This window comes from Labeo rohita, chromosome 3 (assembly GCF_022985175.1).
Source record: "Labeo rohita strain BAU-BD-2019 chromosome 3, IGBB_LRoh.1.0, whole genome shotgun sequence".
NCBI classification, from domain to species: Eukaryota; Metazoa; Chordata; class Actinopteri; order Cypriniformes; family Cyprinidae; genus Labeo; species Labeo rohita.
In genome coordinates this window covers 26,198,336-26,223,807 of record NC_066871.1, presented here as the reverse complement: position 1 = coordinate 26,223,807, position 25,472 = coordinate 26,198,336, and the positions used below count along the sequence as shown (strand labels likewise).

Below are 25,472 nucleotides of genomic sequence, written 5' to 3'. Positions count from 1 at the left end.
CATTCGTGCATAAAATGTGCCGTAAGCACTTTCATACTCTTATAAAAACCAAACTAATCGTTCAGATCCATTTGTTATAACTCTCTGAGCTCTATTCACTAACAAGAGTTTTTCAACCATCTAATCATTATCCCAGAGGTCCCTCCTTTATTATTATAATGGCTTTTTTTTCCTCAAGCAAACAGTACACGCTGCAGTTCAAAAGTTTTGGATCAGTTTAAAGTTAACTTTTTGAAATAAGTAGGCTATCTAATGCTCACCAAGACTATATTTTTGTTTAAAATACAGTAAGAAAAAGTAAACTTCTGAAATATTACAATTTATAATAACATCCTGTTTTAATATAATAGAAATGTAGTTTATTCCTGTTTTGACAAGGCTTTGTTTTCAGTAGCTGTTGCTCTGGTCTTCAGTGTCGTCTTCAGAAATCATTCTGATATGCTGATTTGGAGCTCAAGATACTTATTATAAACTGTGCTGCTTAATTTAGGGTCCTATGATTTCTGCAATGCAGGAAATGTGAATGGAATTGCGGAATCCTGATATAAAAATGGAATTTACTGTATAAATGCGGAATGTTACGAAATTTGCCAAAAGTAGGTAAATACACTTCAGTCAAAACGTGATATGGACCAGTGTCTGTGACTTAAGCTGCGAAAATACTATTTTAAATATGAATTCTGCGTGTTCTAAGTGTCTCTGTGTAAATGAATGGCGAAGACGTGCAGTTTAGTTTACTACACACATATTGAAGCACACGTGATGCTTGTGGTGTTTTCAGCCTCTGCTGCTTTAATATATGAGTACATGAACACATAAACATAATCTCTAGAACTGCTTTGAGTCACTTTATGAGCGTTTTACCATTTCTTTTGAGAAACTTTTGTCATAAAGGTCTTCAGAGCAACCCATCAAAATAAAAGTTAATGATTAAAATTATTAAGATAATGTGATAGAAATATATATTACTTGGTGTAATGATAGTACTACTACTACTAAAAAATATTTTAAAAAAGCCCAAGTATTAAAGGTATTTTTTTAGGTATATTTATCAGAAAAATTATTTACCAGAATTTATTTATCAGAAAATTCTAAATAAACAACACAGTATTTCTGTAAATGAATGGAGTAGAACATTATTAAATTACTTTTTTAATAAAATCCATTAAAGATGCTTTTTATTATTAAAATTTAATGAAATCATTAAAATGGAATCTAGAAAAGTAATGGAAAACACAAAAGTTGATAAAAATAAAACAGAATTTAAAAAAAAAAAAATGTCCCTGGGCCTTAACAATGGACATTTTGAAAGGTATTTATTTTTTCTGTAATAGATTTCAGGAATATTTAAAATTAATAGTACGGATTTATAATATCGCATTTGTCGGTTGTCGGCTGTAACGTGAAAATAATTATGTCAGACTGAATCCAAATGAGTACTTTGAGGTTTCTAGTTCCATTTTAATTAGCATTTGAATGAGGTCACCCCTCTCATATAAATTTGATTTTGTGTAATGGTTCTTTAAGGAGTAGTTCACCCCAAAATTGTGAACTCGGCTTGTTCTTTTAATGACTCACTCCTGATAACCGTTTCATAACTTATATGGCCATTATTAAAGGAAATCTAATGCAGACACAGGATGCGTAAACAGTCTTTACATGTTTTCCGTCTTTCTTTCTATTTAGCTCATTCTTTCACTTCATTTTTACTTTTCTCTTCATCACAATTTTTGTCTTTCCATCTCTCCCAACAGTAGATTGCTGCCCAGTCTCTTCCACTCTCTCCCTTCATCTATCTCACTCTCATCTCTCCTGCTCACAGTCATTCTTGGAGCACCTTTTGGCAAGAGTAATTTAATTTAATTGTTGATCCTAATATTGATTGAGCTGCACGTGATGCGTAAACCTGAATTAGCTTTAGTATTGATTACTACTTTCAGTTTTTATTGAACTTATATACCTCTATGTTGGGAACAGTTTTTTGCTTGCACCTTCACCTTTGAGAAGATCTGTTTATGTGCTGTATGTTTGTGAAAAGTGCATCAGGGAGCTGTTCTTTGTCTCTGATTTGTGTTTATCGCTGTCTTTCAAAACATACTGAGCTGCCTACCATGGGACAGACATTATAGATGTGTCAGTGACACCCAGAAATGCTGAGTGGCATGTTGGCAGCTGACTGTATTTTGAGACACAGCCCTGTGTAACCTCCGTCTATCCTTTGTCAGATGAAGGGACTTGTTGGTGTTTTTGTGTCTTTGCGGTAAAGGTGTGAAAATCAATAGTATTGTGATTCTCTTGTGTTGAATAGATACGCTCAGGCTAAGTATCAATTTTAATTATTATTGTGCATGTCGAGGAATTGGCTTTTTAAAGCTCATTAGATGGCATAATAACTTTCTTCTTCAATGAGAGAGCAGAGGTGAGAATTCTCTGAAGCGTAGCACCACTGCACAGGTTTGAAATGTTTTCTTCGCTTCCCATCGAATGTGTTCGCTTTGTGTTCTGGGAGTTTTTAAAGGGATGGTTCACCCAAAAATGCAAATTCTGTCATTAATTATTTACCCTGTAATGTCGTTCCAAACCTGTAAGACCGTTGTTCATCTACGGAACACAAATGAAGAAATTTTTGATGAGCTTTTTGACCCTGCATAGACAGCAACGCAACTGACCTGTTCAAGACCCAGAAACACAGTAAAAACATCGATAAAATAGTCCATGTGACGTGGTTTACCAGTAATTTTTTGAAGCTGCAAAAATACTTTTTGCGCACAAAGAAAACAAAAATGACTTCATTCGTTATGGTTGAACCATTGATGTCAGTAACTACTGTTTTACTGTTTCTGAAACTTAAAGAATCACAAATGAATAGTGGTGAATTACTTTAATATGTCAGTACTTCTAGTTTATTTTAATTTCTTTTAATACAAAAAGAGAAAACAAGCAGCTTTGACATAATTGCAGCTGAAATGCTGAAATGTTCATTCGTATGTTAGGTTTAATATTTGGAATATTGGGATCACCCTTGAGTTTCACACTTTTGTAGGTTTTTTGTAAAAAGTCCATTTCACATGACTTGCATCAGGATGTCAACACAAGTGGAATGCGCTGCTTTAACAGGGCTCTACAGTGCAACCCTTTCAGTCGCATTTGCTACTGAAAACTACTGCATGCGACTAATAAAATATATTTAGGAGCACCATGTGCGACTGACCCGATCAGCATATTTGTATTTCTACGTGTTTGTGGTTTCAACGTGTTTTTGCAACGTTGATTTAATGTATGACAGACATATCTCACAAATCCTTTCATAAACAAAGTGTAGAGAGTGTAAATAAGAGATTGATTGTGCAGTGTAGAGAGATTCATTGATTATAATGGAACTTTGTGAGATTGTGATGAACTAAGATGAGTGACAGCTTTTAATGATTACTAAGTGAGTTTGTAAATGAGGTATTGATTTAATGCAACAGTTAAATAAACTAGAAGTTAAGTGACTTACATTGTCTGACTATAACACTATTGCCTGATTTCGTCATCAAAACTAGTCTGAAATGAGTCACAACTGAGCTGCTTCGCATCTCCATTCAAACACAGAAATGTTTTGTTTATAAATGAATGTGCGTATTTAAACGAATCTAGTTTGATCATTCATAAAGACAGTTACCTGCTTTATTCCTGAGTGAATCAGCTGTTCGAATGAATCAAATGAATGACTCAGTATTTAAATCAGTGACTTTAGTTTCCTTTTTAAATTCTTTTCAGTTATTTAAACAATTTAATATTTCATTATTAAAATTTTTACATTTAAAACAGTTTATGAATTTGATTGCACTCATGACACCTCTGAGCCTCATTAAACGTGAAAATACACCTACAAGCCGCTTTTGTGTTCTGTGCCACCATTGTAGTACAAATGAATTTTGTTCATACTGATTTCATTTGATTTGTAAATTATTCTTATTCTACTTGTTCAGGGCTCAACGCTAAGGATTTTTTCTAATGGCTCGGTTGGGCCAGTGGTTCAAATTTTTACTTGCCCAGTCATATTTTTTACTGGCCCTGCTACAAAAAAATAAAAGTTGCAGTTGTCCTTGTTTTTGACCCATGTTATCTTTTGTTTTTTAAATTTTAATTACCAATTAAACTGTACAATTCTCAATTACAATTTCGATATCACAGCGCAACCTACTAGCCTAACAAAAATAAAGTTCAAACATTATTTGTTTGTTTAAAAATGATTTTATTATTATTTTATAACATCATAAAAGATACTTTAGGGAAAAACAGCAGATGGACTGAAAGAACGCAAATTCAGTCTCTGCCAGCAGGTGGCGCTACATTTTAAATTAACAAGATTTAAAAACGCGTGCAAATGATAAACTTTCGTTATGTTAAGTTTCTGATCGGGCCAGTGATAAATTCGTCAACTCTCCCGAGCGTCTTTCACACTGGCTCCGGGCCGTTGCACACTCCTTATTGTCGAGCCCTGTTGTTTTTATTCTGTTGTTTTAATTGTAAGTTTTAAAAAGCTTAAAAAATATAATTTAAAAAATTTAACACAAAGATGACATACTTTTAGTAAAGTTACAAAAATGCCATTACAAACATAAAAACAAAATTCCCCCGTAAATCACTTTGAGTCAGACATCACCTAATGAGAAGGCTAATTTTTGATCAGATTTTTGATTAGAAGGTGCAACTACAATTTTGACTGTGCTCCTAAATTTTTTAGGTTAGGAGCACAAGTTCTCCTAAAAAGAAAAGTAAGCATAGAGCCCTGTTTGACCTCCACATGTGAAGTGTTGCAGACAGTGTCTGGTTTTATAAGGTTGCTAGGTAGCAAAAAGGGGAAGTATATGCAGTAAAAGGTGAAAACAGTTTGAGCTAGAAAAAGAAAGGAGTGATTTGATTGCTTTGATAAATTATAGAAAAAAAGTATATATAGGGACTGCATACTTATTGTGAATTTGCTGGTAATTATAGGTTGCGCTTTGAAATGTCACTGGCAAGTGGGGTCGTTGAAATTGTCTGAACTTTGAGTGGCATACTAAAACGCTTGACCGGAAGTGCCGTGGCTGATGCTTTGCTCTGAAGCGTTGGAGTTCAGTGACATGAGTCATCTGAAAGGGGCTTAATTCAGTCATCAGTGAGTGCATCATGTGACCCAGAAATCTCTCAGTTTACACCTACACCTTCTGTACTAGACTGGACACACACAAACACACACACTAGCCGAAGGAATGGAGGATCCAGGCTTCAGTATCGCCGTGAGCAGGTTTTTGGATGATAATGGGGTTAAGCTGTGGAGATTTGGGCTTCCCTGGGAGTGTAGAGCAGTTACAGCCCAGCTTGTGTTTGATGTCATGTCTAGGGGATGATGGGATTGATTTCTGAACTGGCCCGAGTCCTTCAGGGCTTCAGACCGATCAACTCTCCTTGAGCTGTTCCTCTGCCTTAAATATCTGTTCGTCCAGCACTTTGGCAAAACATTTTAGCATTGCTGTGGGCTGATTTCATGATGGAGTAAAACATGTAAACAGTTTGTACTCAGTCAAGAATGTTATTACAATAAATCCTGTTTTATAATAGTACTTACTTAGTTTTTGTTACTCAGGTGTTGCATAATTGCTGCTTTTTTAGACCTATTCATTTGTGATAAATAACTAGGGCCTTATGTTTTCCGGTCATAAAATTAAAATTTACTGTATAACGCGGAATGTCAAAGAATTTGTCAGTAGTTAAAGGCCAGTAGTTAAATCAAAACTAGGCCAGTAAACTTAAATCAGAACACAATATGGACCAGCGTCTGTGATTTATTAAGCTTCAAATAAATAAATAAAAAAAAAACTACACACATACTGAAGCGCAGTTTTTTCAACCTTTGCTGCTTCAGTGTATGAGTACATTAATGCATAAACATTCTCTAAAACTGCTCTGAGAGTCATGACCATTTTACTGTTGTTGAGAGAAACTCATATCATATACAATCCAAAACTTAAAGATCTTCACAGCAACCAGTCAAAATAAAAGTTTGGTTTAACTTAAAGAAATTATGACAGAGATATATTACTGAATGTAATGATAGTTCTATTACTACTAATAAAATTATTTAAAAATTGTTAAGAATATTTACCAGAAAAAATGTAAATGCAACAATTTCAATTTATTAGACACTCTTTGATGATTTTGTTTTTAATTTAACCATTAAAACAGAGTCTAGAAAAATTAAAAATGAAAACAGAAAAATGGAAATGGAAAATATGAAATTTGGAAATAAATAAAATAGAATTTGAGAAGAAATAAAACTGATTTGGGGCCCTAAAAAACTATGTCTTGGTTTGTGGTTTCAGATAGAAAGTAAATTAAAACTGTTATAAAATTGTGCAGTGTTATGAAATAGCAAATATTCTAGAGCTGCAAAACGATTAATCACGCTTAATCGATTCAAAATAAAAGTTTGTTAACGTACTATATGTATGCGTACTGTGTATATTAAAAAAAAATTGTATATACTGTATATATTTATGTAAACACTTGAATATAATTTATATTATATTTAAATATTTTACATATAAATAACATTTTCTTAATATATATGTGTGTGTGTGTTTTATATGTACATAATAAATATACACAGTACACACGTGTAGTATGTAAACATAAACTTTTATTTTATATTCGATTAATTGCGACTAATCGTTTTGCAGCTCTAAAATATTCATTTTATGTTAGCTCTAAGAATTGTTAAAATTGGGTGGTTTCAGTTTTAAAGTTCCCTTTCTCTGTACTCTCGATTGTCGTATGTCTCCATTACCTCACAGCATTTTCATAATTCTCTTTTCTTCTGCTTCTTTTCTCAGATCTCTTTCTGGATGATTGAAAATCGAACTCATAGACGCTCTCCACAGAATCCGTGAGGCTGAGAACTTCTGTCGGAGGGAGAGAAACGGCCGCCACGTGATGCCACATTACTGCCTCATCACCAATAGGTAAGAAACATCTGTGTAAAAGACATGTTAGACACACTGAACTTAATTCAAAACACAAGTGGAACAAACTTGTATATGGCTACTTTTGGTATAATGCATGTGTTTTATTGTAAAGCTTAAATTAAGCTCAGGGACACTTACGCTACAAACTAGACGGCGCGTGAGTGGAGCGATTCAAATGGGGAAATGGAGTGGTTTAGGGAAGAACAAGAAGAGAAAAAGAAAACGGGCCTCTTTAATGGGCAGAGAAGGACATTGGGAGATTTTGCAGAGATGTGGAGTGGAGTGCGAAAAGAAAAGGAGGCGAGCAGAAATGAAAAGGTGAAGGTTTGGTGCTGAAGGATGCAGATTTGAGCATCTCGATGACAATGGGGTAATGAAAGTGGCATTTTTACAGCTAATAATGGACCGCCGGGTGCTGAAAGGCCGCTATTTGGAAGTAGAGGAGGGAAAAATCTTAAATGTTAAGACTGAACTGAATGAAAGGAATAACACGTGAGAACCTCTGCTCGGGAAATAATGCGTTTTAAATCTGTTTTCTGTGTCAGAGCACGCACCCGCATCCAAGAGGTGAAGGACTCGCACCGAGAGCACACCCAGACTCGTCTGCTAAGTTAAAACACACCGCCACACACCTCTCTCTCAGGTGCGCGTAGTACGGATGACCCTGTGGTGATCACAGGCTTGAGTGCATTACTACTGACAGGATAATTAGCCGCTCATGACCTCGTGTCTGTTTTTATCCCTGTCTCTGTTCTCTACATCTTTTTCAGCATTAGCCTATGGCTCTTTTGTCTCTTAAGAGCGGCACACTGTCTCTGTCTTCGTCTCCCTCTCTCTAATTGATGATGGTGAATTGGTCGTAAAATAATCCAGGTTATAAGAGCCTTTTCTGCTAATCTGTGTTATGTAGGAACATGTAGGAATGTTAGTCTGATCCATAATGATGTAGGTGACATGAGTGATTCAAATCAAAGATGTAAAAACAGTCTACGTTGTTATTTGTCTACATTTTGTTTTCAGATTCAGAGTTTTACACTAGCTTTAGAACTATAACCAACTGAGCATTGAACATTTGTTTAGATGCATTATTATTATTGTTTAGATGACATTATCCTTCTATACTGTGTTTTATCATTTGTGTAAACTTCCTCAGATTCTTTGAGCAAGTCTTCTTTGAATCTGTGATGTAATGAAACTGTAGTGAGGTAGTGAAAGCATGTCGGTTACTGGCATTGAAGTGAATCCATATATATAATGAAAGGAGAGCGATTGTAATTTAGTTTTACGTTGCCATTTTCCATGCTTTTTGTTATTTAGTGTTAAACTGTCTGTTTTTGCTATTGCTTTGTTTGAAAATGTTAGTATATGTGCTAGGGTTGGATGATATAACCAAAATTTGATATCATTATATAAATAATTTTATTTCACAATATCGATATGTGACCCTGGACCACAAAACCAGTCGTAAGTAGCATGGGTATTATGGGTCAAAATGCAAGATTTTTTTTTTTTTTTTTTCTTTTATGAAAAAATCATTGGGATGTTAAGTAAAGATCATGTTTTGATCTTTAGAAGATATTTTCTAATTTTCCCACCATAAATATATCAAAACTTAATTTTTGATTAGTAATATGCATTGCTAAGAACTTAATTTGGACAACTTTAAAGGTGATTTTCTTACTATGTAGAATTTTTTTCTTTCTTTTTTTTTTCTTCCCACATTCAGATTCCAGATTTTCAAATAGTTGTGTCTCAGCCAAATATTGTCCTATACTAACAAACCATACATCAATGGAAAGCTTATATATTCAGATTTCAGGTGATGTATAAATCTTATGACTGGTTTTGGTGGTCCAGGGTCACATATGTTTTACAATATAATTATTTTTGCTTTAAATAAAGTCTTTATGATATTCATTTTTGATACCATAGAAATTTTATAGTTGTTGTGACCAGTGACAATGACATTTAAAAAAAAATAAAAATAAAAAAAATAAAATATAACAACAAACAAAACTCTAGCTCGCTGAAGACAAGTAAACAGTCAGTGATTTAAATTAGAATAAAAAACAATTTTTTTTTAACAAAACGCAAAAAAAACTACATAACTATATACCAGTCAAAAGTTTCTGAACAGTAAGTTTTTTTTTTTTTTTAAATTTTTTTTTTTTTTTGCATTTTTTTTTAAATCCAAAATACAGCAAAAGCAGTAATATTGTGAAATATTTTACTAGTTCAAATAACTGCTTTTTGTTTGAATATATTTTAAAATGTATTTTTTTTCCTGTGATCAAAGCTAAATTTTCAGCATCATTACTCCTGTCTTCAGTGTCACATGATTCTTCAGAAATCATGCTGATTTGCTGCTGATCATGCTTTGCTGCTATAGAAATGAATAATTTTATTTAGCAAGAATGCTTTAAATTGATCAAAAGTGATGACAAAGACATTTATAATGTTACAAAAGAAATCTGTTTCAGATAAATGCTGTTCTGCTGTTCTTCTAAACTTTCAACATACTACTACTACTACTACTACTACTACTACTACTAAAATGTTTTTGAGCAGCAAATCAGATGATTTCTGATGATTTCAAATGATTTCTGAAGGATCATGTGACTGAAGTAATGATGCTAAAAAATTTAGCTTTGAAATCATAGGAATAAATCACATTTTAAAATATATTAAAATAGAAAATGGTCATTTTAAATAGTAAAAATATTTTGAAATTTTACTGTTTTTGCTGTACTTTGGATCAAATAACTTCTTTAAAAAACATTAAAAACTTTTGACTGGTAGTGTACATTGTATGAAGTAATCAAATGTATAAAAACACTGCATATTCTTCACTGTGTGAATTAAATATATTTATTTCTTCTTATTAAAGATACAAGAGTAATTTAGTCAAGAACAGTGAGAGATTTTCTCTTCTTTGTTGTTTAATTAACATGACAGACAGCAGGAATATTGTGCTGTTTGCTTTAACTTAAGACCTAAATAACTGTTTATGAGGATACTTGCAAAGACAGGCATTTTGACACATACTATTGTGTGCCGTTCAAGCCCTATAAAGCGGCAAAAATAACTGTTCAGTACATCCGCACTCTATGACACCATCACAGTGCTCAGAAACAGCCTCTGACAGCGTGTGCATATAGAGAAATGAGATCTCTTTCACTGATGATTGTTTCAACGGCCTAAAATCACTTGTTTTTAAATGGCAATGTTTAAAAACGAATGCAAACGATACGTTTTTGTGACAGTGTAGCACAGCAATGTCACGCAAGCGTGTCCCCGCAATAGAGACGATAGTCGAAAATCTCTACCGGTTGACAGATTTACTGTAGACTACCATTAGAAGTTCAGGGTCGGTAAGATGGTTTTAAAAGTCTCCTGTGCTCACCAAGGCTGCATTTATTTGATCAAAAATACTGTAAACAAGTAACAATTTCCTGTTGTTTTGTCGTATCTGCTTAGGACACTGTAATATAGTTTTTTTGCGATTCATGTTTTAGTGATTACATCATAAAAATGCTTTCATGCAGCGTGACAGTTCTTTACAGACGTCGTCCCAGACGTGCAGTGGAATCCCAGAGTGTGAAGAGTCAGTTTGTTTGCAATGACAGAAAGCCTCTGTTGAGGATCCGTTTGCACATTACAGCACTCAGCCGAATTTAAACAGTGACTTCCTCCCTATTATTCAAGAGGTGTAAACACATGCAGTGTAAAATCCTTCCTGTTTCAGATGTTGCCTGAAACAAAGGCTGCATTGAGAGGAGAAAGTCTCACGCTTCGTCTCATACCCGGCCTCACATTCTGCTTTTTTAAAATAAATTACCATTCGCAGCTTATTTAATTCTTTGAATTTTATTCTCTTTCACGTTCTGGTGTGAGTACATGGACAAGAGATGTAGAATATTCAGTGGCTTGTGTGTCTGCATCAGGTAATTGGGTGGCGGAGTGTCACTGGGGCTCAGTTTAAAGTCGCATGCAGAATCCACAACGCTACAGTCCTACACACGCTGTCACGCAAACTCATACATTTACTCAGTAGGGGTGAAACCATTCCCTTACGAAAAAATAAGAAGCATATGGTTAGCCACCCACAGTTCTGCGTGAACTGTGAACTGTGCTTCATCCCGTGTTTAATGACGCTTCTGAAAATATAAATGCATTTGTATGAGTTGTTTGTCAATTTTTAAAGGCAATTATGATAATCACCATGCACTTACAGAGGGAAACTGCAACCCCATGTAAAATTAACTTGATATAAAGATGTGAATACAAATGAGTATACTCTGTAACATGTCTGTGCATATGTTAGTCAGAGCCACACAGCAGCACAAGTATGTGACAAACCTGTTTGAAGAGCTCAACAAATGTGTGTGTTCGCAGTAACAACCGCTTCAGCAATTAATTTGTTTTTGCTAGATTATTATTGATTTGCATTACTTAACCTGAACAAAAGCTTTACGATAGTAAACAAATTAGATGCTAATGATTTTCCAGCAGAATTATTTTTGAGCTTGTATTGGAGATATCTCTCTGGTGTGTGATGCTCAAGTTAGTTGAAAATTAAAATTCTATGAAAATATTTGTGAAATCTATTTTTCTATATAAAAAAAAAGGTAATGTATGAAAAGGCACCTTAGTGATCTTATTATGAATGACTCGTAACTGCATGTTTTTTTTTACATTTTATATATATGAAGAGTTCAGATGCAAAACCAGCTAAAAGCCATCTCGGTCAAAAATGAGATAATGATACTGAGTGAATGCTCTTGACACACATTATTCGTCCATCAAATACTTTTTCCTTAAACTCGCTAAAATACCAGCCTCAGCCCAATCAGAAGTACCAGAACTTACATAGAAACCTATACATCTGAGCCTGATAAAAATGTATTTTTTAAAGAAAGACGTCAGATGGATTTAGCTGCTTATGCATCTGAGCTCTTCATACATATATATATATATATATATATATATATATATATATATATATATATATATATATATATATATATATATATATATATATATATATATATATATATATATATATATATATATATATATATATATATATATATATATATATGTGTATATATATACACGATGGATAGATGCATATTTCCACTTTATTTTTTCCACTTCCACTGCATCATAACTTTTAAAGGGGTCATTGGATGCAAACTTCACTTTTTCATGTTGTTTGAACATTAATGTGTGTTGGCAGTGTATGTACAAATCTACCCTATAATGATAAAAATCCATGCAGTGGTTTTTAATTAATCTGTAAAAATAATATCCCCTTTTTCAAATCAAACCATTATCAGATGCCTGTCGGTGTGTCGTCACACCCACAGAGGCCACTCTCATGACAGTTGATTGACATGAGCTCTTACCTCAGACCAGCTGTCACAGTCCAGTAACTTTCCTTGTTTCGATGCGGAAGCAGGGATGTAAATTAGACAAGAATATCTTCGATTGAGCGATTGAGGTGTTGTGTTGCTGGATGTAATAATGAACATAGTGGAATCATTCGTGATCCAGCTTCACTGACAGCAGAAGTGTATAAGCGTTTTCCTATGAATCTTTGCGATCGCCTTTCCTTATTTACAAGCTCGTCATTCCCAGATTTCCATCTGAGCTGCTGAAGATGCAGTAAAGATATCAACGAAAATACAAATACAAATTTGTTTGCAAATGCATTGTAGAGAAACAAACAGACAGTGCACTGCAAATAAAATTACCCCAGGAATTCAGCACTAGTTTGGACAACATTGTCTTGCCTCCTTTGAATTTGCAGTAGAAAAGAGTAGGTATTGTTTTTATTTCACTACATTGACTATGTTAGAGATCAGATAGTTTACGCTAGATTCACTGTTTAGATGCGCTTGAAACGTGCATGCTGAGGACATCTACTGATTGAAGTGTAAATGGAACAAAACCAGGCAGTTATCGTTTACTGGTGTGGACGCAAACATAGTTATTGTTGTATTTATAGTTGTCATTATCGTTCTTGGTGAGATCGAGATCTTGGTGTGATTCCATCTTCAGGTGCACTCATTCCAGTTGCCAACCTGCGTGTGCGTCAAGCCTGAGGAGAAGGGGCCGGGTTACAATTTTAATTTGGACTGCAATACCTAGTTCAACGACTAGGTGTCAGTCCTACATGCTACATACCTACAGATTGCATTTCCTTAATGTTTTCATTCAACTATTTTTTTTTTTTATATTTTCGAGGAATGAATATTCATTTACATTTATTTTTCAGCCGGCTCATTAAAGCTTCTACTACTTCATCCCCATCATCATCTTTGTCCTCTGCTTTGTCTTCGCCCTCTTTTACCTCTTGTTCTTCGTCCACTTCTTTGTCCTCTTCTTCATCCTCTTCATCTACTTCGTCCTCCTCTTCTTCGTTCTTTATCATCTTCATCCTCTTCTTCTTCTTCCTCATCTTTCTTTTTCTTTGTCCTCTTCGTCTTTGTCCTCTACTTCATCCACTTTTTCTTCGTCCTCTTCTTCGTCGTCTTCTCCTCCATCATCGTCTTCGTCCTCTACTTCATCTTCTTCATACTATTATTTATTGTCTTCATACTCGCCTTCGTCTTCATCCTCTTCTCCTTCGCCATCATCTTCATCCTCATCATCTTTTTTGTCCTCTTTTTCATCATCTTCATCCTCCTCTTCTTCTTTGTCCGCTTATGCTGTCTTCTTTATCTCCTTTGTCGTCCTCTTCTTCTACTTTGTCGTCCTCTTCCGCTTCTTCATCCATCGTCTTTGTCATCTTCCTCCTCATCATCATCTTCCTCTGTTTTCTTCTTTGTCTTCCTCTTCATCTTCTTCGTCCTCTTCTTCATCATCTTCATCCTCTTATTTGCCTTTGTCTTCTCCTTCATTGTCGTTTCTCCTTCGCCATCGTCTTCATCGTCTGTCTTATTCTTCGTCGTGTTCGTCTTCCTGTCTTCTTCTGTCTTCTTCATTCTTCTTCATCCTCCTCTTCTTCTACTACTTTGTTGTCCTCTTCTTCTTCTTCTTCTTCCTCTTCTTCGTTGTCTTCTTTGTCCTCTTCTTTCTCTTTGTTGTCTTTTTCTTTATCCTTGTCTTCTTCTTCTTTGTCGTTGTCTTCTTTGTCCTCTTCTTGTGTCTTCTTTGTTTTTTTTGTTTTTTTTCTTCACTGTCCTCATCTATCTGTCTGTCTGTCTGTCTGTCTGTCTGTCTTTAGCCATTGGCTAAAACCTTTAGTATTAACACTGACATATGTCTTGGAGAGAGAGAGAGAGAGAGAGAGAGAGAGAGAGAGAGAGAGAGAGAGGGATAAACTGAGGAGGAAGAGGGCAGTTAACCCTCTCATATCACCATGGCAGCTCATCGGCCTTAACGGCTGCATTTCTGCTGTTGCTTAGACAGCATGACAAGTTAACAGAAGACTTGATCTTAATTGGCTCTGCTGAAGGCACTTTTGTGTGTTTTTATGTGTGAGCGTGCACATACCCGTTTAGGGGCCGGTTCATTGATGTTAACTTTTAAAGGGTGGGTGTTATGTGTAACTGGTGGGTTTTATTGGCTTAGTTATGAGGGATACTAGACTTTTTTGGGATTCATTTAGTTCTGTGACTGTGAACTCTGCTGGACTACAGGAAGGACATTGTCGCCCAATCTGTTTCGTGTTAACTTTGTGATGAGGTCACAGAGGAGAGGGATACTGGGAAATTCAGCACAGCAGGTCTTAAACTTAGTCTTTGTCTGTGTCTATAATAATCAAACATCTCTTTGGCTTAGCTCTCTATTGTTTAGTTGTTAGTAGTTGCTGTTTAGTTTAAATGCCCCCCTCCTGAAATATGACTCTTTGCAGGCAATTAATTGTTTTGCAAACAATAGGAATTGATGACTTAATAGTTTGTCTCATTTATTCATAATTTATAACTTGAAAAAAGCTTCTAAAGAAAATGTATAATTTTTAATGGTTTTGTTATTAAGTATTACACATTGTTGAATGACATGAGTAGTATTCAAAATATAAAAATAATTATTTATTCCACAATCCGGTGAATTTCAATTAAAGCGAGTGAAAAGGAAGCTCTTTGCATTCATTATAGATTTTTATTGGCTTAGATGGCACTATATTATCTAAAATGAAGAAAATGTTATCTCACACACAAATGCACATGCATGTCTTTTTAGATCTCGTTGATGTGGTCTAGTTCATAAATGAGGCAGCTGGCTGGTGTAAATATCCAATTAAACTTACCAATTTAATCTTGACGTGAAACTTTAGTCTTGGTGCTAAAGAAATTCATTTAAATTTGCAGGTTTGCACAGGTTCAAGGATATCCAGGGCTCCTTTCCAGGTTTCTTTGGCTTTTCATCATGCATGGAAATGTGTCCCCTTCTCACTTCAAGTTTTTTTTGCCAACTACTAGTTATGCTTCAGAGTGCGCTTATGAGGGGAAAAAAAAGTTGTTTTTCCTTTCGACTCTTGAGTCTCACCAGAAGAAGAGTAAGACAGTGACACAAAGGGCTTTCACACATGGCTCAAGCTCGGCTGGTGAGGAGTGTTGGGATGTGTGAGCGTGTCTGTTTTTTTCGGTATGTGTGTGTGGAAGGAAGGAAGGATCAACAGAGATGAGACACAACTGTAAGGACAGCCAAAGAAATTAGCAGTTACTGAGCTGCTTTGTGTTTGGCACATTACGTGAACGAGGGCTCGCGCTAATTATAATGCTTTTATGCTTCTAAAGAACACCTTTGAAATCTATTGAAGGGGGATAATTGAGCCTGGAAATGTGTTACCTGGCAAAGTCAAGTTGAAGGTCGTTACTGAAAATATAAAAGGACCTGATGATCCATTTGAGAGCGAATCCTTTGTTCCTAATGTAAAGATGTTGTTTTAACTCTGCTGATGTGCTTCAAACACCAAATTCAGCATGAACAACAAATTAGAAAAGGACCTGAGGGTGAGCCTTGGGGAACTTCTCACAATTTGAAGGGATTTTAGTGGCCACTGCTTCCACAAAGCTGATTGGAAAATCCATCTTTTTTTTCCCCCCTTTCTAAATTGCATTTAAAACGCATCTATTGCACCTGCCTTGATGTTGTTTTTTTTATCTTGTGCTTTCAGGTGGTAGTCTTCAATATTTTATTCCAAGTGAGAATATTTCGTAGACTCGTTTTGGATGATGTACAGTGCAGAAGAATAAAAGGCACCTCTGTCCTGCTGTCGTTTTCAGTCATGGGTAGAATTGGATTTGGGCCATATGAAAGATTATATTATCGACACTCTTAAATTGTTTTATTGAGCCTTAAAAACCCTACAGAATGAAAAATTAGAACAGCGAGACACACTGAAGAGGGCGGTATTAGAACAGGAACAGTAGTTTGTGCATTTTAAATAAACCGTATTAACATGCACTGAGTTAACGGTTCTTACCCACACAGCTCCCCATCTCTCTAACTATAGAGGTTGGAGATGTACTGATTACGGCTGTGGGTTTTGGCAGGTTGCGGCCGAGTGTTTTTGCTAACTGTGTTGTTCTGATGGATGGCAGGCGGCGGGTCCCAGGCAGAGGGGCCCCCCTGTGGGGCCGGTGCCCTTTCAAGAGTGGCACACACACATTCATGCATACTGCTGCAGTGGAGGAGAATAAGAACTGTACTGTTTTACTGCTATACACTATACAGTTTTTAATGTAGCAAAAAATATACAGCGTGCGATAATGTGCCTTACACTTTTATTTGTAATACAATATTACTATAATAAAAGTTTTTAAGATTTTAGGGTTGGATTTTAAAGGTGACGTATCAAGAAAATCAAATTTTCTCAATGTTTGAGTGCTATAATTGGGTCCCCGGTACATCTACCAACCTAGAAAATGTGAAAAAGAACAACCCAGTCATTTTTTTGGTAAGCCTTTTGCTTTGCAAGCTTGTGGGGGGGAAAAAAAGAAAGAAAAAAAGCCAGATTTCGTTCCCCCCTTGATATAGAAAGGGGATTTTATGATGATATTACTGTCCCTTAATCTGCATATTTCCACCCACTGTGCCATGGCAAAAGTTCAAGCAAAGCATGCTAACTGTTCTGTCATTGATAGCGCAGATGAGCACAGAAAACTATTTAGAGTCCCAGCCTCAGAGGAGACGAGAACGGTGGATTTATTGATTCATTTGCTGTATATTATGCTGCTGCCACATAACTAATACAAACATGCAATGTTTTACCTTCACAGACGTAACCGACAGTTTTTGTAACTTGTGTGTTTTAACATGAACTTGTGTGTATTTAACCATTTAAGCGCAATAAGACCTCAAAGAGAACTAGTACTCAAATGCCGTGTGACAGCTGCTTTCTGTGTGCGTGCTTCGGATATGTGCGCTCAGAAAATTGTATTTCAGAAGTTTAAAGGAAAAGTTCACTTCCAGAACAAAAAATGTACAGATATTTTACTCACCCCCTTGTCATTCAAGATGTTCATGTTTTTCTTTCTTCAGTCGATAAGAAATTGTTTCTTGAGGAAAACATTTCAGAAATGTTCCATATGTAGTGGTGCCCCAAGTTTGAACTTCCAAAATGCAGTTTAAATGCAGCTTCAAATGGCTCTAAACGACCCAAGCTGAGGAAGAAGGGTCTTATCTAGCGAAACGATTGGTCATTTTTGAAACAAACTGACAATTTATATTTATATCTTTTTAATTTCAAATGCTTGTCTTGTTTTGTCTCTGCGTTGTGCATGCGCAGTCTGTGTAATCCGGGTCAATATAGTTGTCAAATGCATGTCGAAAAATTCCCATCTCATTTTCTTCTTCAATGTCAAACTCATCCTACATCGCTATTTACCCTTTTTTTTTTTTTTTTTTTTTTTTTTTGTAAAGGCCATTTGATCTTCTTTGCATGTTCACTTTGTAAACACTGGGTTGGTACTTCTGCAGCGATGTAGGATGGTTTTGAAGTTGGGGAAGAAAACAAGATGTTTTTTGACACCCTAACTGTATTGACCATATTGAACTGGGGGAAAAAAAGTATAAAAAAAAAGTATAACATTGGTTAAAAAGTATATAAATTGACACTTGATAATCAAAACCAAACAGATGTTTTTTAGCAGAGTATCTGCGGTATGAGCTGTAAAGGCACAGCCCTATTCTGGAAAAGGAGGCGGGGAGCAGTGCTCATTTGCATTTAAATTCTATAATAAATGATCTGTGGGGTATTTTGAGCTGAAACTTCACAGACACATTATGGGGACATCTGAGACTTGTATTACATATAAAAAGCACATAATTGGTCTCCTTTTTTTTAAATTCTCTTATAAAGATTTTATGTGATCAAATAAGTTCTGTTCTATTTCAATATATTTTAAATAGAAAATTCACATTTATTTGTAATAGATTTTTTTTTTTTTTTTTTTGGGTAACAATGAATAAAAAAAAAAAAAAATTTAATTGTTTTGTAATGTAATGTTTGATTAGTTCTAGGAACTATCATGATCTGGCATATTTTTCCCACAAGCATGCATCATACAATTAAGCACGTGTCATGAATCGAGATCAGTTTGTCAAATGATATATTTTTACAAGTGTGGTGGGTAGCAAAGCAGCCTTTTTATATGCTAGACAGACAGATAGAGATTCCATTTTATTGCCTTCAAAGTTTTGTATAATTAGGCAACCACATTGAGGGCGGCAAGGCTATATATGTATTGATGTGTTTGTTTACAACCTAGAATTTTTTTTTTTAACTGTGATGTAAACTTGAGAGAGTCAGCTGTCTAATTGATCACACTGCAGCAGTGTGCAATGGCAAACTGTTAGCTCACACACCACGATTCCCTAACTGTGTCCTAACAAGAGAGACACTGCCACTTTCTCTCTTTCAATAGGGGGAAAAAGAAAAGAGAAGTTCAAGGGGTTTTCTTCCACTGCAGCTATTTTTCTAGACTTAGGATTATCTGAAAATTAAGCTGTAATTATATGCAGTATTTTTAGATGAACTTGGTAATGATTTAATGTGCATCAAATTTGGACGTTTCTAGTTCCACACATGCTAATATAAAGACCCCCAAGGGTCTAGCTGTTTGCTTGTGTGTATGTGAGCAAGAAAGGTGTACAATCTCACCCTCAAAGTTTCCTGCTTCAGCGTCTCACTTTTCTGGCATCGACTCATCCATTTTAATCAAGCTGATAATTAACCAACTTCATTTATTCTCAGAAGATAGGAGGAAATGAATGCTTGGATGCATGAAAAGATGGTGTATCATGCTGATAAATTTTCACTGTGCTTTTACCGGTTTGTGCTTTAAGTTATATAGTGCCATCTTATTGATCTGCAGTGCTCAGACACTTATTTTTTTGACCATCAAGCCTAAAGTACAGTTTGTTTAATATGTTGTACTGTCTTAAAGGGACAGTTCACCCAAAACTGAAAATTCTGTCATTAATTACTCATCCTCACATTGTTCCAAACCTGTAAGAACTTCATTCATCTTCAGAGCACAGTTAAGATATTTTTTGATGAAATCCATGAGTTTTTTGACCCTGCATAGACAGCAACACAACTGATATGTTCAAGGCCCAGAAAGTTAGTAAGGACATCATTAAAATAGTCCATGTGACATCAGTGGTTCAGTCTTAACTTTATGAAGCTATAAGGAGAAATTTTTTTCTTTGTGCACAAAAAGTATTCTTGTAGGTTTCTTGAACGTGTCAGTTGTTTTGCTGTCTATGCAGGGTCAGAAAGCTCTCAGATTTCATTTAAAAATATCTTAATTTGTGTTCTGAAGATGAACGATGGTCTTACGAGTTTGGAACGACATGAGGGTGAGTAATTAATGAGAGTTTACATTTTTGTGTGAACTATCTCTTTAAAGTCAGCACGAAATCTGAATTGACCTAATTTATTTTCCTGATACACGTTCCTGTTAATTTGACATTCATTTAAATACTTTATTTCAAAAGAGAGAAAACACTTTTTTTTTTTTCATTATGTAAAAAAATGTAATGACTTTTTCCATTATATAAACTTTTGAATGTCCTTGTTGAATGACCTGTTTGGAAACTAAAGTGGGTTGCAGTTAACATTTCATGTTGATTTTAAATGCATTTTTTAGATGTCAACCTAACATTGACCCTGAATGTATTTTAGCATTGCATAGGGGTTTGAATAAGGTCAAGTAAAAAAAAAAAAAGTCTCTCTCTTCCAACATATCTCTTTCATTCTGTCTGTGGAGAGAGAAAAAAGAGACTAAGTAAAATTAAACCAGAAAGAAAAAAGTCTTGACCCATCTTCCTGAAGTTATATCTTCTCTCCTCAAACCCATGCTAAACTCCTCCCCTTTCTATATCATGTCACTCCCCCTTCTGATAGTGTGTAGTTGACATGTTCTCTGTGGGAGGAGCTTAAGTAAGTGAAGGGTCATGTGATGGTTCTCCTTTCCTCACAAGAAGCTCAATCCAGCAGGGAGAGTCTGCTGGGTGGGGCTGTACTTCATGTTTCTCTTTCAAGTCGCAACTAAAAGAGAATTTCAGCGCAGAAACGCTGTGTGTTTTCTCTCCCTCGCTCTCTCTCCCCTCCCCTCATTAATTCATTAATTATTTTGGCTGGGTAACGGTTGCAGTAATGAATTCCTCGAGGGCTGAAACTCCTTGCCTGGCACCCGTCTCGTCCCACCCGCCTCGCGTGTGCCAGCCGATCAGATCTCAGATGCTGTCTGACACTGCTGTAAACTAATTGTGGTTTAACCAACTCCGTTATATCTGAGACTGTTGTAACACTTGTTTCTATTGCTGGGTCAGACTCGAATTTGATCAGAACCCCACATTCATTGTGTGATGAACGTTTAGTCACGTAAGATTTAGCACGGACACAGAATGTCCTATTGTCTGCTATGAACGTAGCACAAGATGCAAAGCATGTGAGCTTCACTCCGAAGGCTGTTTATTCAGAGAAAGCAGCAATAAAAAATGCATTATTTTGTAATTTGTGGGTCTGGGAGCATGCAAAGATGCAAATTATATGTTGTCGATAGGGGATCTGATCTTTTTATGCAGACTCGGGTGTGAATTCCATTGGAGAAAAAAAAATAAATGCGTTCACACCAACCAAACAAACTGTACTCTGACTTCAAATGGATTTTGATTATCATAGATATGTTTGTGAATTGTGCTACACATCAGCTAGGGATTGACAGTGTGAGAATTTCGCTCGCATTTGCAACTAAAAATAAATGTGTGAAATGTATTTAGGAGTGTGTGTGTGAATAATAATAATAATAATAATAATAATAATAATAATAATAATAATAATAAAAAAAAAGTAGCTCCCTGCGGGTCCTTAAAGTCTTAAATTCAGTAATAAATTTAAGGTCATAAAGTTTCAAACATCTTAAACTGTAAATATATGTATGAAAAAAAATGAATGACAATTTATAATTATTAAACATGTTGTACAAGCTCATTGGTTTTAGAGCAGTTTGCAATTAATGAATACCACACATTTATGCTAGTGATTGTTTTTGATGTACGCTTGATGAATAAGGACAATGTTTACTTTATAATGTAGTCTGTTTTAGATGGTTAGATGGAATTTTGTTTTAGAATTAAAAGTCTTGCATTATGCAAAATATGGATTTTTTTTTTTCTGGTTACTACTGGTATTTGTTACACAAACTATATCTGGCATTTAAATAGAAAAATATAAATAAATACATAGAATTTGAACCTAGTGTAATATTTGTATTCAAATAAATTAAATAATTTTGCTTGTTAAAGGGATAGTCACCAAAAATGAAAATTCTTTTATTACTTATTCACCCTCATGTTGTTACAAACCAGTGAGACCTTTGTTCATATTTGCAACACAAATGAAGATAATTTTGATGAAATCTAAGAGCTTTGTGACCCTGCATAGACAGCTGCGCAGCTGACATGTCCAAGACCCAGACAGGTAGGTCAACTAGTAGTTGTTCTTTTTAAGGATTAGTCTAATAATCGCACGTTTAATAAACCATATAAATCATACTTATGAGCCTTTAATTGCCTAGGTAGCCTAGGAAGCGCTCAAGTGCACGTAAAAAAGCTTCCCACAGCGCACTGGTAGATATAATAATTATGAATGTTTCAGGGAAAAACAGCAAGTAGACTGCATTAACGTTTTAATAATTTATTGATAAACTAGCACTTTCTTTGCTTTCGGCTTAAGAGAGGAAGTCAGCGACACTGACTCATCATCTCCACAGTAGTGGATGCGCCTACATGTTTCATATGGATTATATGATCTGACAATATTTGTTTTCTTTTTGAATTGGTTCATTTAAAAGTAGACATTTCACTCTCTATAAATGTATTTTTCATGTCTGTAAAACTAGTATACACCGTTTTTTGAAATTTTGCGTTTAAGTTCACAGAGACGATAGAAAGCACATCCTGTTTGCTTTCATTATTTTACAAAAGCGTAACGTTTTGTTGTTATTCTGAGTGCACACAAATAAACGTAGATTCGAAAGATGTGTTACTTTTATCTGTATGACCGAAAATGAAAATGAGTATTTTAAGAGCAATTGAGCGCACCGGTGCCTCCATCTGTCAATGCAGTAAGCGTGCTACTATTCCACACTTCAATAGCGCACATTTTTCTAAGCTAACCTTAGATTGAGCCAGCATGTAAAGTTGCTACTACTTACATATTTGAGATGAAAAGCCATATTTGAGGTTGATGAATGATAGGTGAGTGTTTGGATGTCCTGTCCGATTTACTGTTACCCCATAGACCAGCAGTTAACGATCTGTCCGTTACGAACTGCTTGACTTCGCCACTTCTTGTGGAATTTTTTTTTTTTTTCTGCGACTAATAAAATTTTGGTTGAGCATGCCTCTTCTTGTTGACTAATGGTTAGTCGACTATTATGGGGCAACCCTAGTAAGGACATTGTTAAAATAGTCCATGTGACATCAGTAGTTCATCCGTAATCTTATGAAGCTACTAGAATACTTTTTATGCAAAAAGAAAACAAAAATGATGACTTTATTAAACAATTTCTTCTCTTCCGTGTCAAAGCATTCATGAGAACACTACCTTTCTGGGCCTTGGAATGTGGTAGTTGCGTTGCTGTCTATGTAGGGTCAGAAAGCTTTCATCAAAAATATCTTAATTTGTGTTCTGAAGAAGGTTTTACAGGTTTGAAATAATTTGAGGGTGAGTAATTAATGACAGAATTTTCTTTTTTTTGTAAACTATCCCTTTAAATATTAAATATTAAATATTTCCTAATGTCCCTTTATTAAGAAAAAACAATTGATTTGATCAATTTTCATTGTACCCAAGTTTTTATGCACTCAGAAGATTTTTAAAGCTGAAGCACTGGTGCCTCTTGGGAAGAAGTAAGCTTCAAGCCGTGTTAGTGTATTGACCAAATATGGATTCTTAGCTATGAAATTAAGGTTTAAACATCAGCAGATGATGATGTGTGTGTGGTTCCAGTTATGAAGTCATATATTGAGTAGTTTGCAAACTAATGAACAGGATCACATGTGAAACATGCTTTTTCTTTGATCTGGTGTATGTGCCTGCGAGCTTAGATTCCCTCCTCACACCTCTAACAGCTGAAGTGTGTGTGCATCCTGTTTGTGTCCTGTGGGTTATCGTCTCCTACTAGACCCAGACGGAATCACAGGATTTTCTGCGCTGATTTAGGGATACATTTGTGGAATGCATTTTAAAACACCGAAAGTGCTGCACTTGTATTGGTAACTGAAAACAAATTACCACAATTTTATGGATACAAACTAGAACTTTGCAAATGATTATATTTTTCAGGAAATACGCACAATTTTGTTGAATCTGTAAGAGCCAGCCTGTTAGTCTTGCGGCTGGTACAGTGTTTGTGTGTTTTCAGTACTTAAAGGTTGTTAGCAGACTCATGAGTGATATTAGGTTGCCATAAGGTGCGTTCGCGTTGACAGTGCCGATAGATGAGGATACAAAGACTACTGGAAATGAAGTTCAGAAAACAGATAACTGGAGACACATGATGGGAGACACGCGCGTGGAAATTAATTGCCAGGAAGTCGGTGATAATTTGAATTGCAAATGGACACCAACTTGTTCCCCGACTTGAATGATTAATATTTTATTGTTTTACTGAGTGAAAATGCCACAAGTGTTTTTCATCAGAAACAAATAGCACAAAGGAAGTAGGGAAAAAAAGAGAGATTGGCTTAACTGGTAATAATGAGTTGCAAGGTAATAAATATTGTCTCTGAACGTTAATTTTGGTGTGTGTAGTAGGGCTGGGCAATATATCGAATATTCTTTGTTTTCTTGGTAATTGTCCTATAGATAATTTAGCAAAATTGTAAACATCATATTTATTTTTTAAGGTCGCTTAAGTTTCCTAAAGTATTCAGTTCTTGCAAGTATAAAAGCAAAGACGAACTTCATATTGTCTATTGTCTTTATATTGTCTGTTTTAACTTGAGTAGCAAATCTGGTGAATTGGTTCTGTAGATCTTTTTGTTTGAAATAAATTGATTCCATTGATGCACTGAAATTTCAACAACTGAGAATATTTGTGCAAAACGGCACAAAAAAACAAAAAAGAGATGTATTATATGACATATTTTGACTGCCAGTGTTTTTGTGCACACTATGTGTAGAAGTTATAACAGTTAATTCAGCAGTGTGTATGCACTTTGTAAGCAAATTGATATTAAATTAGCAGTAGGTAAAATTTGTTTGGCTGACCCATCAAGAGGCGGCCTGTTGCTGACAAACTTTATTACAACTTGTTTATTTGTTATTACCCAATTATCCAAATGTAATTATTGAAACTTCTTATTTTTGGCTAAATAAAATAAGCGAAAAGTTTATTTTTGATTAAAAAAAAAAAAAACAGAAATGGTAAAATACTAATTGTTTTAAAACTCTGATTTAATTAACATTTGTCGCACACAAAAGTATTAATTTGGCATATATAAAATGCTATTAAAAAATGGAAATTTGTAGCAAAATATTACTTTTTATTACTATGTGTTATTATTTTGCTGGATAAAATGCTAATTTTGGCAAAAATTTTCAACTTGATTTGGCCGATAGCCGATACCCATACCGATATATTTCCATTTGATTCGAAACAACACCAAGTCTCTCCTGTACGGAAATTATAAGCAAATTCTTTTTTAATTTTGGTTAGTTTCTAACAAGAACTTATTTGTTAGAATTAACAGTAATGAATTTCTTTTATAATGACAGTACATTGAAGCTTTGTAAATACCTCTAACTAAACTATATATCAATCGCTATATATCAATGATTTAATTTACAAGTATCATGTTTGTGATTTATTTATTTATTAATTCATGTAAGCTATAGCTTCTGACCTTTAAATCAAAACATACTCATGATTTAAGACATATCGGCATGTCGGTTTTTCATATCGGTACAATGCCGATATTTACATTTAAAGCCATTATTGACCGATTTCAATA

General features: G+C 35.0%; 1 protein-coding gene across 2 annotated transcripts in view; it reads left to right on the top strand.

The window, feature by feature from the left end:
- Nucleotides 1-25,472, top strand: part of spop (speckle type BTB/POZ protein) — a 91,428-nt gene that overhangs the window by 18,430 nt on the left and 47,526 nt on the right. The window contains exons 2-3 of one of the 2 annotated variants that reach the window (XM_051105917.1): nt 6,861-6,989; nt 7,538-7,635. The gene's annotated coding sequence lies outside the window, so the exon portion shown is untranslated. The remainder of the gene's footprint in view (nt 1-6,860; nt 6,990-7,537; nt 7,636-25,472) is intronic. The other variant, XM_051105916.1, reaches the window with a different exon arrangement.